The sequence below is a fragment of the Streptopelia decaocto genome, assembly GCF_964273445.1.
Source record: "Streptopelia decaocto genome assembly, chromosome: Z".
Classification (NCBI taxonomy): domain Eukaryota; kingdom Metazoa; phylum Chordata; class Aves; order Columbiformes; family Columbidae; genus Streptopelia; species Streptopelia decaocto.
The window spans coordinates 10272342-10289143 of NC_138657.1; the positions used below are offsets into that span (position 1 = coordinate 10272342).

Here is a 16802-nt window from a genome sequence, read left to right on the forward strand (position 1 = left end):
TGAGGGCCTGCAGGTAGGCTTGATTTTTTCAAACATTTCTGGTATTGCCACCTGCCCTGCAGCAAATGACCCATCCCAGCTGGAAGCACTTGACACTATTGCAATAGTAACTACTTTTAGTAGTTACAGAAATGGTTTTCTGTAATATTATTTATCAGCTTTTGATTCCCTTATCTCCTTTCTGGTACAAGAAGTTTTGTGTAATGTTCTTTTCTGCTCATTGCACTTTCTTGTACCAAACCATGCCAGTTCCTCAGCTCTTTCAAAATCCACCTATCTGTCCACATATTCATCGTGAAGGGTCTTTTTTGCTATGACTGCAACCTCTGCTAATCCAGGCTCCTTTCCCAGTTTCTACTTCCTACATAAATCCATGCAGGTGTTTCAAACAAACAGTATGTTTTGTCTGCTGCTTTCACTTCTCTTTCTCTCCCAATAGATCTCTTTACAAGATCTACCCAGACCTCTTGAAAGCCTCTGATCAGATTCCCTTCATATTTTGTCTCAGCTGCAAGTCCCAAGTCCCTACCAGGCTTAGTTTCTGCTAATCATTCTTCTCATTTGCTGCCACTTCAGTCTGGCCTCTTGTGTCTCCCACAGCTGCTTATCTCCCTTGTTGTACTCTTTTTCCTGGGGTGACTCTGACCCCAGTTTTTCCTGCAGGGGCAAATGTCTCTGCTCCGCAACACTCACTATTGCTTACATTTTGATAACATCTACCAGCCAGATAAGAAATCATTATGTTGAATGAGATAAACTTACTAAAGGAAAGCCTGTCTCTAGTCGAGGTCTCAGTAAACACTTCAGACCCATCTGAGAGCCATAGTATTAAAAAATTTCCAGCTCTCTCTTCCATCACAGTTTTGATGATTAATGGCAACAGAATATTTCTGTGTTATCTTTGTTTGCACAACTGGTATTTGTAGTTACATTTAAAACTCAGTTCTTGCAAATACTAGAGAAGTTGGATACTCACTGAAATACACTGTGTTTGGGTATTTATGTCTAGATATTTAAACATTTCTGCACTGTATATTTTGTGAATGGGCTACGCAAACAATTTTATTAACTCTACAGGACTTTCTTTTAACTATGAAGCCTAATGTATTTAAGCTGCTGCAGGACAACACTGCTTTATTCTCTGTAGACAACTTTATTCTTTGTCTTGTCATTTTTATTGTTCTAGTGGTAGTGAATAAAGCCCTGCATCTGTTCCTCAGGAAGGACTTAATCCAAAGCTCATTGAATGCATTGGAAGAGCCTCCATTGGGCTTTGGATCAAGCTCTTTAGTTCACAAACAAATGCTCTTTGTGAGAATATGCTATTGAAGTATTGTACAGAAGAGTTACAGAGGTTCCCTATTTCTAAAATAATGATTGCTCTTTAAATCTTTTTTGTTATGCCCATTTAGTTGGAGGAACAATATGCAACAGTGCATAATTGTTGAAGTACTGTAGTCTGTGATTATCTTGCCCCAGTAGTTGATATAAATGTTGAATATGTAACGCTGTGGTAACAAGTAGTGCTATATTTATACGACTCTTCCTATGCACTCAGTAATTCAGAAAATATATAGATATACACTCCCTGCCCCTGAGGCTCAATCAGGCAAGCTGGACATGGGCAAGCCACCTTTCAGGACTGCCTTATGTCGATGTTATTGATGAAGCAGACTTGAAAGAAGGATTTGCAGAATGAAAGAGAGATACTACTGAATGGGATTTTTTTTTGTGCACTTAGGAAAAGGAACAGACAGAAAGGAGACACAAAGCCCGCAGTAGGGGGAAGAAACACAGGCTATTGTGGAAGAGGGTACAAAGAGACTAAGATAAGGCAGGAGTAATCAAAGCAGAAACATTAGCTGAGGTAAGACTGTAAAGAGCTTTAAGTGAAACCTTACAGCTCCAGATTTGCAATGACTGCATTTTCCATGAGAAGGAGGGATAGCCATGAGTCAGTCATGCAGCGGTATCCCCATGAGCTGCAATAAAAAATATTCTGCCTTGCAACGTCACAAGCACTGACTATTTCTTTGGATTTCTTGTGGAGGGAAACTAACAGTTCTCATGAACCAAAGAGAACACGATGCCAGTGAAATTTGGCTGGTTTTGCAACTGAAGAGCAGAGTAACTTCTTCACGTGGGCGTAGATTACACAAACAGTTACTACTGGGTATTACTCCTGTGACAGAATTGCTTGCAGTAAAATACATTACGCTGTGTGGTAAGTGCTGGCAGGGCTGCGCATGTAGTTTATAAGCTGATGATGACTAAAACAGTTTATGGAGCCAGTACTAAAACATTACTCACTCAAGGAGTCACATTCAAGTCAATGAGATTACTCATGTAGCTAGTTGCTGATAGAGATCTTGCCAAGCTATCCTACCACATAATAGATGTGTGTAAATGAGCAAGTTAGTCAGCCAAATAACTTCAGAAAATAATTTTGAAGTTCACACTACATTAGAATTCAAACCCCCTAACCACAACTGAGATCCTGTTATGTTCTGCAACCACCCACTAACAGGCAGTCGCTGTCCTAAAATTCAACAACTCATATAGTCAAATAAGGGAAAGTGCCTTGTCTTCAGTCACATGCTATGTCATCAGCAACACCAGGAATAGAACCGGGATCTCCAGTCAGTTCCCCACCAGCCTCAGTAATACTCAACATTTCATCTCCGTACTGAATATAAAGCATTTATGAATGCGACCTCCAAACTTGCCACAGCTCTTCTGCTAACTGACTGATGGATCTCTGTATTCATTAGTTTTATAAACGCACAGAGAATACATAGAAGCACCATTTTCATCTCACACACGTTACTGCAAGCTGGTGCATTCCCTCATTCAGCTCATCTGCATGTTATTCTGCAGTCAGAAAAATAACCAGAACCACAAGGAAAGGAAAATGAATCTAATCACAAAATTTCTGACAGCTAATCTGAGACACTGAAATATCTGCATCCCAAGCAAAACTAATTTTTCATACTCAGTGAAATTCAGTGTGGAGGCTACCAGATCACACATCACCTTTCAGGCCTGCATTTCATTTTATAAATGCTATAAATGTGCCTGGCATATCCAGCATCATTATCACAGTATTTTCCTTCCTTCCCTCCTTTATTCTGCACTGCTCCCAGAATCTTTGGGAGTTCATGGAGAACAAGAACAGTGCGCTGGGCTGTAAAACAGCAGCCTGAAAGAATTTCTTCCTAATAGGAAGAGGTATCCCCTTTGAATTACTTTCCATTTGAAGGTTCGCTGCATAACAGTAAAAAATCTGCCTCACTGAAACTACGCACGAAGTCCCAAAGTAAAGACTCTGAATAACTCCTCTGTCCCCTGGACAAAGCAGGAGCAGCAGATACGGATATGGCTTTGCTCTCTTCCCTCCCTACTTCTCTCTCCTCTCCTTCAAACATCTTTGTTGTTCATTTCCTTCTCTTTATCTCCCTATCCTGAGCTGCCCTGTGTCTTTTCCCTTCCTAACTCCAGGCACTCTTTGTTGGCAATGGCTCTGTCCTCTTTCTGCCCACATCTGTACAGAGGCAGATTGTAAACTAGGTCAGCCTATGTGGAAGAGAAAAAAAAAAGAGTAGAAAAAAAGAGCCTTTTTGTATAATAACAAGGTCTCACATAAGCATGTGGCCCAGTTGCCAGAGGTGCTGAGTGTCTGCAGTTCCCACTGACTTCAGTGGCACTAGTCCTCTTGTCCACAGCCGATGTATATAGAAAAATATCTGCAGCTTTGCAGCCCCCTACAAGCAGAAGTTTGGATACATCATCGCACTTCCTTGAGCTTTCCCAAGAATGTCACACTAATCTCAGGATCTGGTTTCATAGTTTTTTCCTACATGTTCAGCACAGCCATGGGATGTACACTGGTCAGTTGTTGGAGGAGAAATGAGGTAATGCCGGGGGTGACATATCTCTTTTCAGTTCAAAGAGCACATAAAGAAGGCCTGAAAGTGAATGACAGGTGAATAACTGTCATTCAAGAGCTAAAAATAACTACTCCTGTTGACAAATATTGGGTTAATGCAGCTGATCTTTATACTCTTCCTACTTTCAGAGTTTTTAGGACAATACCAACTAACCTTCCAGTTCACTATTTAGGTAAAGGTATTTTGGCTTCACAGTAAAAACTAGGAAAGGCTACACCCCAGCAAAGATTAATGCTTTCTTCCCCCTTCCTGAAGCCCTCTGTAATTACAGAGCATTAACAAAATACATCACCAAACAAAACTTACAGTTTTTCTTCTGCTGTTGTAACTTTTGGAAGTGCAAATTAGAAGTAATAGGAAAAAAATCATTAAAATATACACAGTGAAATAGCATTTGATTTACTCTGTGGCATATTAGTCGTGCTACCTAGTTGATACTAAGTAAAAGCATCCCTGTCATAAGAAAAGAAAATGAAATGGTATCAGTGTCATTTATGATATCCATGATATCCAATGGAGCAAAATCTGTGCTGCAGTCATGCAATTCAGCTCAATGCTGTGTGAGGCCAGTAAGCAGGAGAGGAACAGAAGGTAATTGTTGGAACAAAAGGGCAGAGAGGTGGGAACCCAGCAAGAGGAGCTCTGAAGTTGCCCCTTTGGTGGTGCAATATCTTTGGTTGCTATGAATATCACAGATTTTTCTCTACAGTGCAGTACTGCCAGTCTTCAAAACTTGAGGCCTTCAGGAAGCATGAGACTGCACTATACTTATTTTAATTATGTTTCTGAGGCCTGAAGGGGACCTTTCTGTGGGCTTCTGAAGTTTTCTGCAATTGAAAAGAAGTAATTTATTTTCCTCCCTCCCTTCCTCATGATCACTGGCTTACTCTCTTTCCAGCAGCTGAAGTTTCTAAAAACACAACAAACACAGTCAGATCTGTGAGACATACAAAAGGGACGCAATCCCCGCTCTCCTCCTCCTCCCTCTCTCCTTCGCAGCCCCACGTTGCCATTTGGACAGCACGTCTGTGTGTGGGAGCGCGGAGGCTGGTGGGCACGAGCAGCGACGCTCGTCCACGCACGGCTGCTGCAGCGGGTGCCAGAGCAGCGCTGCGGTTCTAGCGCGTGCCCTGCACAGCTGCACCACATCCCAGAAGGACAAAGGGTAGGTAGTCCTGTCCGTGGGTTTGCAGACTCTCCCGGTGTCCAGGAATATTAATTCCTGGCTGGTGCAGCTGAAATACCCCTGCTCAGAGCTGGTCTCCCTTCCTCCTTCCCACACCAGATGCTAGTGGTGAGTAAAAAATATGCATTAAAAAAGGCCATACTTGATCCAGAGAATTTACAACAAAGTATGAAAAAAAAATAAAACAGTAGGCTGCTGATAAAGATAATGGCGAACAGTTCCCTGGGTCAAAAACCTTGGTGGGTTTTATTCTGCACCATACTCCTATGTGCTTTCAGACACATACATTTGCAAGGAGGGTTGTGGTCACATATAGTTAATTAGTAAAATAGCTTCTTACTTACATTAATAGCACCAGCTTGCAGAACTGCAGTTATGTATGTGTGCATCTGTGTCCTTATACCATTAGCTTTTATTATAAGCCTTTCTCACTATCGTGGCATTCAGGCAGCAACGTGCAACGTGTGAGCATCTGTGCCCTTGAGTTCTCACCCAAGGATGCAGCAGCTGAATTATCAACAGCACCATGTAACCTCCTATTTAAAACCTTAAGAGGGAAGAGTGGCAAATGTGACACTAAATTTCAATTCAGACTCTGGAGAACCAGAGGTTTGCAAACCTCATGCCTGTATTATGCAAACAGAGAGATGCTAATTGGGTTAGAACTAAAGGACACTTGGATTAATGCAATCTATCTGAGAAGAGTCAACATTGCTTCTGTAAAGTCCTGCCTTAAACAAACTTCTTGGAGGTCTCTGAAAGGGTCAACAAAACTGTGGATAAGGGTGGTCTAATTTCCTTACCTGACTGGATTTCTAAAAGGCTCTTGACAAAGGCAACTAAGCAGCAATAGCAACAAGAAGGAAAGCCCTGGTATAGCTCAGTAATTAGGAGATAAAATGCAAAGTACCGGAATAAATAGCAAGTTCTCACAATGGAGGGAGGTGCTGAATGGTATGAGGTTCTCAAAGGGTCAGTGCTGGGATGTGTGATGTTCAGTGTACTCATATCTTACCTGGGAATGGAGTGAAATAGCAAAGTTCATCAGTGGTATTAATTTACTCAAGTCAGGAATAAGAATAAAGACTGCGAAGAGCTTCTCAAGGACATTGGGAAGCTGGCTGGGCAATATGAGAAATTCAGTGTAGGTAAATGTGAAATTGTGCATATGGATAAACAATATTTTAAAATGGTGGGCTACAAGCTGCTCATTGCAGGAGTAAAATCTTGGGATATGACAGGCAGTTCCTCAGAAACATCAGCTCTGTGCTCAAAAATTCTTCATAAAACATTGTTAAGAGAAGAATGTCATGCCACTGTATAAATCCACGGTTTGCCCACATTTTAAATATTGTGTATTTCTTCATGTCAAAAAGGATCTGTTAGATCAGAATGATGTTCAAGAGGGTATCAAAAACAGTAGGTACAGAACAGTGCAATGTATGGACAGAGGTCCCCATAAGCAATCTGCAGCTCTTCAGCCAGGAGAAGAAAAAGATATAAAAGGATTACAGTGCAGGTCTGCAAAACCATGAGCAGCTCAAAGAGAAGGTTAGGAGCTATTCCTCATCTCCATCACTGATGGTGAGGGGATAATCAAGTTCATATTGAAAACTAAAATAGAAGGTAGAAGTTCTTCACAGGTAGGGTGGCACACCAATAAAAATCCTTGCCAGAAGCAGAGAACCACAGCATGGTTGGGTTTGGAAGGGACCTCTGGAGATCATCCAGTCCAACCCACCTGCTAAAGCAGGTTCACCAGAGCAAGTCACACAGGAATGTGTCCAGGTGGGCTTGAATGTCTCCAGAGAAGGAGACTCCACAGACTCTCTGGGCAGCCTGTTCCAGGGCTCTGGCTCATCAAAGTAAAGAAGTTTTTCCTCATATTCATATTCATATTCCTCATATCCTGTGCTTCAGTCTGTGCGCATTGCCCCTCATCCTATCGTTGGGCACCACTGGTCCATCCTCTTGACACTCACCCTTGAGATATTTATAAACATTGATAAGATCCCCTCTCAGTGCATAGAACCTACTGTGAACGCTGAAAGGGGTTTAAGGAGACAGTCAAGAAGGCCATGGAAGTCAGCTCCGCTGCATGTATTTTATTAAAAAATAAACGAATAAATAAATAATCAGACCACACCCATAAGCCGAAATAAAAATAATTAAAAAAAAAAAAAACCACACAAAACAAACGAAACACAAAAAAACCCCAAACAAACAATCCATCACCAGCACCCAACAGCAAAAACACCCGAAACCCACGTCTCAGGAAAGCCCCGGAGCCGCCGGCGGCGGGAGCTCCCGCTCCGCACGCCCCGGAGGCGGGCCGCGGGGCCGCGCTGCTTCCCGACGGGGCCCGGCCCCCCCGGGGCTCGGCTCCCTCCCCTCCCGCCGCCGCGGGCACCCGTAACAGGAGAGGGCTCGTAGCCGGCCGGTAACCCGACCGCGGCGGGACGGGGAGCGCGGGGGGGATGCGCGGAGCCCCCGCGCTGGGACGGGACGAGGCGGGGCGGGACGGGGCGGGCGGTGGCTTTGCCCCCCTCTTCCTGGCGTCGGCGAAGGGGGCGGGCGAGGAGGGAAGGGGAGGAGGGGGAGGAGGAGGAGGGGGAGGAGGAGGAAGAAGAAGGGGGACCCGACGTGCAGGGGCTGCGCGCGGAGCTGGCGGCGCACGCTGCGCACCGGCGGAGCAGCAGCGCGGTGGAGAGGTACCTCCGGGCGCGGGGCTGCGCCTGTGTCCGCGCGTCCCTCTGTCGGTCGGTCTGTCCGTGTGGGTGTGAGCGCGGCTCCGGGTGCGGAGAGAAGGGAAGGCGGCGGTGGCTGCGGCTCCGGCAAGTTGTGTCTGGCCCTCGGCGGGCTGCGGGCGGGGGGACGTGGTGGAAATGCAGGGGCGGTGGGAAGCAAAGCGGGGTGGGGGAGGCAAAGGGGGGGACGGTAGAGATAAGGCGCAGGGGAAAGGCGAGGAGGGAAGATAGAAACGCAGGGAGGGAGAGGCGAGGAGGGGAAGGGAGAATGAGAATGCCGAGAGGGGAAGAGGGAAGGGGTGATGCTGGGGGGAGCGGGTTGCTGCCCTTGCCCTCAACCCCCCACAGAAGATGTGTCCGCCAGCCCCGCGCCCGCGGGACCCCCCACGCGTGGGGCGGGAGGGGCTGGCGGTGCGGGGGACTGCCGGACAGGCCGGGGGCCGGGTACAGAAAGCCGGGTCTATGCGCGCATCCCCCCAGGTGGGGGGCGGCTCTTCCCCCGCCTCGGCTGCGGTTTAGGGGCCCGGGGGGGGGTCTTTGCAGCCCCCGCTCGGGGCGGCCGCTGTGCGCGGGAGCCGGCCGGGCTGGGGGAGCCGGGAGGGGGTTTGGTAAGATCCTGAGAAGCCCGTGACGTAATTATTTTTTAATCAGCATGTTTTTTTCATGGCCATCTAATTTTTTCCTGGACTCCCCTTTTTGAACCGAAAATCTCCCGTATCTTTGTTCCAAGTCTGTCTATTTTTAGACTCTTCAGTAACAGCAAACCATGAGTTTTAAATATTTTATTTCTTTTTATTTGGCTTCTGCTTAGCACCACTGCAGTGTAAACTTCTCCAACATTGGTGTCTCTTCCTGAAAAGTTATTGAAATTATTACTGAGGTGGGCAGGTAGGCAGCCACTGTGGATATCAGTTTTTTGAGTTACTGATAACATTAATCATTAGCCATAAAGAGCAGTCTTCATATTGAAGTTTGGTTTTTATATTAAGATGAATCGCCTGTCAGCTCCCAGAAGATGTACATTAGGGCAATGAGTACCAGCCTAATGTTAGAAGAGATAGAGCTAATCCCCCGGTTGTGATTTTACCAATGAAATAAACACGTTCTTTTATTTTGAGCTGTGATTAGCAGCTCAACATTGTAGTGATATCCTCTGCTTCTAGCATTGTCTCACAGCTCTGGTATGTCAATTTGTATTCATGCTGTGTAAGTGTTTTGCAGAGGTTTTGCGTATCTGACAGGGATTTATTTCACTTTCACAATTACATTTTCTGGCCTTACCAGCCTCAGGAACCCAAGGAAGGTATATATGCATCACTATCTGTGGTAGTATGTATTTCATTTCCTAAGAAGTACAAGTTATTTCATGTATTTTTAGATCATAGCTTTTATGTCCCTGCACACAGCAGAGGATGAAGTTATTACAGCTGGAATTGTGTTGATATAAGTGTATTCATTGTAAGTATTTCTGACCAGTTAGTATTGAGTGTTTTTTATTCATTTTCTCTTCATTTTATATCTGAGTGCCAGTCCACTTGCTGCCCTTTGATACACTCTGCCAAAGTAAGTTTGCACAAATTTAAAATGTTACATACAGATATTGTCTTTAGATAACTTATGCATTGTTTTTCACATTAATTTTCAAGCACCAGTCCAAAAAGTACAGATCCCAGGTGAGCTCTTAAGTAAATTAAGCCATATTTATAGATGTCTTATAATAGTGCTGATAAGTAGCAGCTGATAACTATTTTACTTCTCTGTGGATGTGCAGCTTCTGTACCAAGGGGTGTGTGCGTAACTTCCCAGTCCATTTAAACTACTCAAAACTCCTGTTGACTTCAGGCAGAGTTTTGGCTAAGTGAAGAATACAGGATCATATGGCTTACGGCATGAAAAGTATACCCAGCAGAATCCCGAGCAGTTTGATGTATACTTTGATCATGGGCTAAGTTAATCCACGCCTGGTTGGTCTTGTCTAAACTGCAAAACTCACTTTTGCTACTGGAAACACCTGCTGACTTAGCAAGTGCTATTGATACTGCGTTTACTGCAAGACATGAAGAGCCACATAATGCAACATCTAGAACAGTCCCTATTATTACCATTCACAGCGTGATTTTTCTCTCATCAGTGTGCTGTGGTTCTGATTCTCAGGCAGTTCTCACTTCAGCTGACAAGCAGTTGATTCATTTGCAGTTGTGGGGTAAACAGGTTTACTCAAGCTGCCAGAATTGTCTCCTCTTTTTCTCACCTCCTTTAAAAAAGGTAAAAAGCTTTGGCGGCTGTTTGTCCCCGCAGTCTGTGCTGAAGGGGCACATCTTGGGCTCAGCCTGTTGTTGGGCTGCCTGAAGTCCATCTGGAATTCTCTGTTTCTTTGATGCAACTTTTCGTCGTTTTCGCTCAGTTCGTCCAGTTTCTAGGCTGACTTTTTGTGTTTATTTCAATGCCAAACATCACTGAAGGCACCCTAGCAAAATTCTGGACTCACAGGTCATTGAGGAAACGTCCTTTCCAAAACTCACCCACTAGGAGCAAGTCTATTTAAATTGATACGAATACACTTGTAATTCAAATTATCTAAGAAAAAAAAAAGTTGGCCTGCTTATTTATGATGATGCTCACTTACCTGAGTATTGCATTTGCTCTGTAGAGTGATGTTCTTTAATTGACTGCTGACCTAGATCACTGGACTACAGCTATATAAAATTAAGTTTAATTATGAAATATAACAGCAGTACTGAATGAGTGCCAGCAAATGCAGTTATATCTGTATGTAATTCTTTTTGAGCCGTATGCCAAAATAGTACTTTGTATCAACAATATTGTAAGTTATTTCTCCTTAAAAAATTGTGAGACTTTGGGTTGCATTGCTCTGGTAAATTAGTATTCCACATCAGTCTGTTTCATCCTTGTGAAGGATAAATACGAATTACTTGTGGCAAGACTAATGCAGTTGAGCAAAGTCTGTACTCTATGAACTCTCCTGTCTGGGATTCTTCTGCTGTCAAGAACATACTTCACAGCACAGCTTGATGGAGGTGGACCTGGAGAATGATTCTGTGGCTTAGTCTTCAAGGAGGAAGCAAACGTTGTGGTCTTCTTCTGTCCTGGGGTAGGTCAGTTACGGCTGGTTTTCATCTCAGACATCTGAAAATGAGATTTCCGGTTTGAGCTGGTAAACTACCTCTGTGGTCCAAGAAAGTGGAAGGTGCTTCCAGAGAGTCGGTCACCTAGTATATCTCAGATTGGGAAGATTTTTTAGAATAGCCTGATGGTAACCCGTCATCATAACCATTGTGGTTGACTGCAGGAATCTAGATATTAAGATACATTGCACACAGTGACTTTAGGAGACCGCAAAAGTATCTCTCTCTTTCCTGAAAACAAGTCTCAGTGCTCAGTTCAGAAGTTTCCCAGCTATAAAATGGAACTCTTATTTCTTCCTTTTTTGTCTCTACTTTGAAAGATCTTCAGGGCTGTTTCACAGGCTTCACTCAGGCACAGGTTGCTGAAACTGTAATTTCAGCTGCTCCTGGAAGACTCATCCTATTTTATTAGAAAGTCATGTTGTAACCACTACTCAAAATTATATTCTACAGAAATCTAGATTTTGTCATTCCTTATCTCCCAAATAATCATATTCACAGTACTTGCTTGTTCTGGTGTTATAACAAAATGAATAAAAAAGAGAATACATTTTCCATGTTAAAATTCTGGGTTAGCAATACAAATTATGGGCTTATTTTTGCTGATGGATGATCTTCAGTAATCCATTACAATTGTAAATCATGATGCCCTTAATTTTAAAAACAGATCCTTTGACTTAATAATTGATGAGAGTTCAGAGTTTCACTTTTTGTTTATTTGATGACAGTAAGATACTGGGTTTAGCAGAGGAAGCAGAACTGTGCTTTCAGAGTAATTCTTCAGAAATGTCATAAAAACACTTAGATGTAACAAGACTCAAGTGTTATATCATTTGATATGATACTTACATGCAATATGCTGCAAAAGTGAGAATTTTCCCTAGATATGGTTTAGCAGGGAGAGTTTTTTTAATTCCCTATTAATAACACAGAAAAACAATAAAGCATTTAAAATAGAGCAAATTCCCTTCAAAACGTGTACATCTTCAGAAGGGTTAGGAGTCTTACTTTAAAAGATCTGTGTGAGCGCTTGGGAAAACTTTGGTATGTGCTACTGAATCATGAAAGTGTGTCCTGTTCATTTTAGAATTTTCTTTCCAGCTTTATCTAATGTGACTAAAGAGATGAATCATGTTCTAGGAGAAAATTATGTTTTCAGATATCTGGATTTTTTTTTCAGAATCTGTTGATTTCACTGATGTCTTTTGTGTCTCTGGGTATCATGATTTCCATCTTCTCCCATGTTCTCAGTGTTAAAAAGGAAAAAGAACAGAAAGTTTTCTGTGCATAAATTGCTAGATTCACATCACGCTCTGTACTTTTTCAAAATGTTTTTGTATTGCTTGATATAACATCTGTTTGTATAATGTATGCATTAATCAGGAAAGCTTTTTAAGGGTGTAGTTCTACGAGTAAAAGCTGGCTTATTTCTGTGTCATTTATTCTGTTTCTAGCAGCTAAAGTTTAACAGTTTACTAGAGTAGTGAGAAAAACTGTCTCCTGCCTTAATAGTTGCAAAATACCTTTAAACTGGAGGCACATAAGAATCGTATTGGCTTAAACAGAATGAAAAAAAAATCGACAAAAACACCAAAACCACAAACACCACTGCCTCAATCATGGAGTAACTTATTAAGCATGTTAGTTTGTGCTGTTGTCTAGGCCTGGGTGCAAATGCAAATGCGCATGAGGACGTAAACAGCTTCCTTCTTAACAGCTTCTCTCAGGAACTGATATTTGACATCACAGCTGTTATTTGTTATCCAGTAAATCCAAGAATTCAAGTGGACATCTTGTGCCTCATTGTTTGGGGCAGTGGCACCAGCATTGTTTGAGCTGAGCTTAGTAACAGCCATTTTTTCCCCAGTACTCCAGGGAAAAACGCGGCGCCATCTGTGTACATGCGTGGAGTGCCCTATTTCTGTGTCTTGTTGAGCATGGGGCAAGTTTAATAGTGCCAGTTGAGAATAATTCTCTAATAAGATTGCTAAGACACAACCCACATCCACCCATCTTCAAAAAAAGCCACTTTTAAGAAGTTTTATTTTAATAACTCTTCTTGAGCAGGCTTCAGGATGACAGTAGTCCGGAAATACGAACCAGCTGAAATGTACACCTGTATTAGCATCCTGCACCAAACCCCACTGTCAAACTGATTAAATCAGTATAAAGCTATTAATAAAGGTTGCAGTTTTGCCACATGAAAAAAGATATTATTTTTGTTAAAACAGGTGAGGTTCAAACAGCAGTTTTTGTACAAAACTTTGCCTCTGTAGTTTTTTTCTGTTAGGAATTTATCACAGCGTTCCTGTGGCTTTGTGAGAAAGACAATGTGAAGCCGATCTCAAATCTTTAAATATTATTCTGTCAACTTTGCTCGTAAATAGGTCATTTGATTTCCAATTTTAGAGTTCCCCATTAGCTTCTACCCTGCCCCAAGAGTGAGCACAAGAAAAATGTTTTTGCTGGTGGCAGTCTGGAGAACCTGCATGTTGTTATGGAAAATACTATCAATAACCCCCTAGAGTCACTTAACCTGATTTTAAAACAGTTGAGGTACCTGCCAGGTGAAGAGGCTGTTGTGGTTTGTGCCATGGTTTGATGTTCCAGCTGTCCCTGTGCTTTCAATACACATGTTGCTGGCACCTCTTGTTCTCTCCAAGGAGAGGAGGACTATGGCCCACCAAAGTCTCAAGGAAGGGTTGGAGGACCAGGTGCGTGAGGAGGAAATGCAACCACAAGAGTTCAAATGCGTTCAGGTCTCAATGCCGTATTGTTCCGACTGTTCACGCAGCAGGGCAAGTTCCCAGCAGCGTTGTTCTAACATGGCTTGAGTGAGACTGACCAAACCCTTTGTTGTTCCTCACCCCTGCTGGTTGCCATCATCAAAAATTCATGTGGAGTTGTGGTCTGATTCTTTCAAGTCTTTTCCCTTTTTCTGCATGTTTTCAGGACTTTCATGGAATCATTAGGTGGGAAAAGATCCTTAAGATGATGAAGTCCAACCATAAAACTGTTTATGACAATTCTATATTTTTCTATTGTGAAAGCAGTGGAAATACTGAATATACTGAAATTGGTGTAATCAGACAAATTGTTTTGGTCATTTAGTGAGATCCAAAGAGCACAGAAGAACCTGTGCTGGCTTTAGATGCTGTTGTTTCACCCTGCAGGAGCCTGAGTCTGTTCTGCATCCATTCCGTGCTTCCACGGTGCTTCACATCACTATCTTTGGGCTGGCTGTAGTTTGTACTTCCTTTTACGCTCTTCTGGTTCCATTCCTGGCTGTGTTTAACTTAAAAATGTCAAACAGAGACATATTAGCTTCCTTCATATATCTTCTTGCCAATGCAAGCTTATTCCTCTGCTCTGCTCTGCTTCTGGTGTCCATGTGAGTCCCCTCTGAATCCCCAGTGAGCAGCAGCTAGAGTTTTGGGCAATTTTTTTTTAATTTGAGTTATTTCACCTGAAATGCTTTAAAAGAAGAGCCTGGAAAAGTGCCCGTTCGCTTTCTGAAAATAGAGGACTTTTAACAGCATTTTTGATGGGCACTCTGAACAGCCCTGTGCTATGGCCTGTTTGGCCTTCTGGAGCGATATATTTGTTAAGGCCCAGATTTACGCTCATTGTAGTGTTTATCAACTTTATCAATTTGATTAATGAGAATAAAGATGACATGGTACCCTCAGATCAGAATGTATATTGACAGAGATTTCTAGGGAATAGTTCCCACTTAAAAATAACTCTTAATTAGTTGACATTTTTGGCCGGGATGTATTTTAAGCCCTTAAACTTCTTGAAAATATTTTTCCATCTCATTAATTTAGAGATAGCAGCAGGGAGCTCAGGCAATTTTGAAATTTCAAGGAGGATCAGCCTTGGGGAAAAGAAAAAATAGTCACATTTGAGGTTGTCACCAGAAAGCTGACAACAGCTACTGGCGCATTTATAGAGTCCTAGGGCCAGTCTGTGAAACTATTAGCACATATGCACAACTTCCCATAATTTAGCTTGAGTGGCAGTTTGTTCCACAGAGGTTTTGCTTATTTCTTGGAGGTGGGTGAAGGTATGACAGTGACCAGTGCTACGGTTCCATCCCAGGTAGTGTTTGTTGATGGAGCCAAACTGGAACTGACTGGTACATAAGCCAGTCTTTCAGAATTAGCTGTGCTGAAGGGAAGAGCCTGTGATAGAATTATTGTTTCGCATAGGGGGATGTCTTGGCTCATGTCTTTTTGTCAGATGTCATCAGATGCCTTCTGCTCTGAATAAAACGTTTTTAGGCTATTCTGCCTCTCTTTCATTCCCCAGGCCTCTCCATAATTCAGGGCTTTCATCTGTATAGCAGCAGTGATTTGACAGCAACAATTCTTTGTTCTTCCTGGCTCCTTGTGAGATATTTGGGAAACCCAGAAGTTCAGCTCTTGGGCATGTCCTGCCTACTGTTCTTGTTGACTCTGGCAAGTCAGTGTATCCTGCTACTCTAGGTAAAGGACATGACTTCTCTGTGACAAGCTGGATAGGTCTTGTATTAAACCATCTCCTGCTGGAAGTCTGCTTTATTTCTGGAGGGAAAGGATGATAAGACTGTTCTCTTGCGTGCTCCAGGACTCTGGATTATCGCAAGCGTTTTGAAGGGAAATAAAGCCAACACCCTATGTTCTCGGAAGCGTGTGCTGTCAAAAAAGGGACTTTCCAAGACAGCTGAAGTGGATATTGCCAGTTGATCATCATCTGCTTGGGATGTAGATCTGTGGGGGCACATGTGCATGGTGTCATTTAAGCATTCCTCTTCCCAAGCCTGTGAGACATTTTTCTGCAGAACGGAAAGCAGATTTAGGATCCTGCAGGTGCAGGTGTTCCAGTGGGTGTGTCTGTCATCATGTTAGGCACCGGTAAGCATCCCAGAGGCAAAAAAAAGAGGAAAAAATATGTTAGAAAATCTTGTCACATCAACAGTGCATATTTATTTAAAATACTGGTGAGTGTGGAAGGCGAGTGAGAGGAGGTTACTTATGCCAGTGTTCATTCAGCTGAGAGCCAGATGGCATTTAAAGCCATGGCCAAGTTGCATTGGCCAGAAGTCTTCATCTGCAGATGAAGAAAATTCGAGAGAATTAAAGACTAAAGCACTTCTACCAGTGAACCAATGTAAAATGTGCCACCTTTCCCTCCATGTTAGCCTTGTGACACATGCCAGCACTCGCGTTACGGGGCATGGTTGCTGGAGGACGGCAGGGTCAGGCTCAGGTTGTGCCACCCCCGTCATTTTTGTGGGAGAGGTTGATTGCTCAGTGCTTTGCTCATTGCAGACACTTCTGCGGAAAAAGCGTGAAACATGAGAGCAGAGGCCTGGGCTCACACTTCTCTGAGAGGGTTTGTGTCCCCCAGGCACAGGTGTAGCTGCTGGTCCAGGCTGGAGGAGTGAGCAGTGAGCATCTGAACACCAAAATGCTGCGTTACCTCTGTGAGCGCTCTGCCAGCTCTTTCGGCTGTTCATTCTTAGGTGCTGTGAACTTAGAAGGAATGTAACAGCAATGCACAGTGGGACAGCTGTATTTTATGGATAGGGACTGACTGTGGTTAAAAGGCCTCATGGACACGTGTGCTTTGCCCAGCATCCCACTGGCATCAGCCGTCTGTCAGAGTGCAGCTGCGCTGGGAAATGCATCATGCCATTTAAATCTTCTTTCTAGCTGATGGAGCTAATGAATACTTTAATTTCCTTGGGAGATAGAAGGGAGGTGGGGAAATAAAAGAGGAGACACTGCAGGAC

The 16802-nt window shown here is 43.2% G+C and overlaps 1 protein-coding gene across 5 annotated transcripts in view; it reads left to right on the forward strand.

Annotated features, from left to right (window-relative positions):
• The window catches only part of PALM2AKAP2 (PALM2 and AKAP2 fusion), a 267247-nt gene that overhangs the window by 161699 nt on the left and 88746 nt on the right, over positions 1–16802 (forward strand). The window contains exon 1 of one of the 5 annotated variants that reach the window (XM_082074265.1): positions 7764–7844. The exons of 3 other annotated variants lie outside the window; for them this stretch is intronic. The gene's annotated coding sequence lies outside the window, so the exon portion shown is untranslated. Of the gene's footprint in view, positions 1–7763; positions 7968–16802 lie in introns of those variants that run through there. One more of the 5 variants, XM_082074264.1, reaches the window with a different exon arrangement.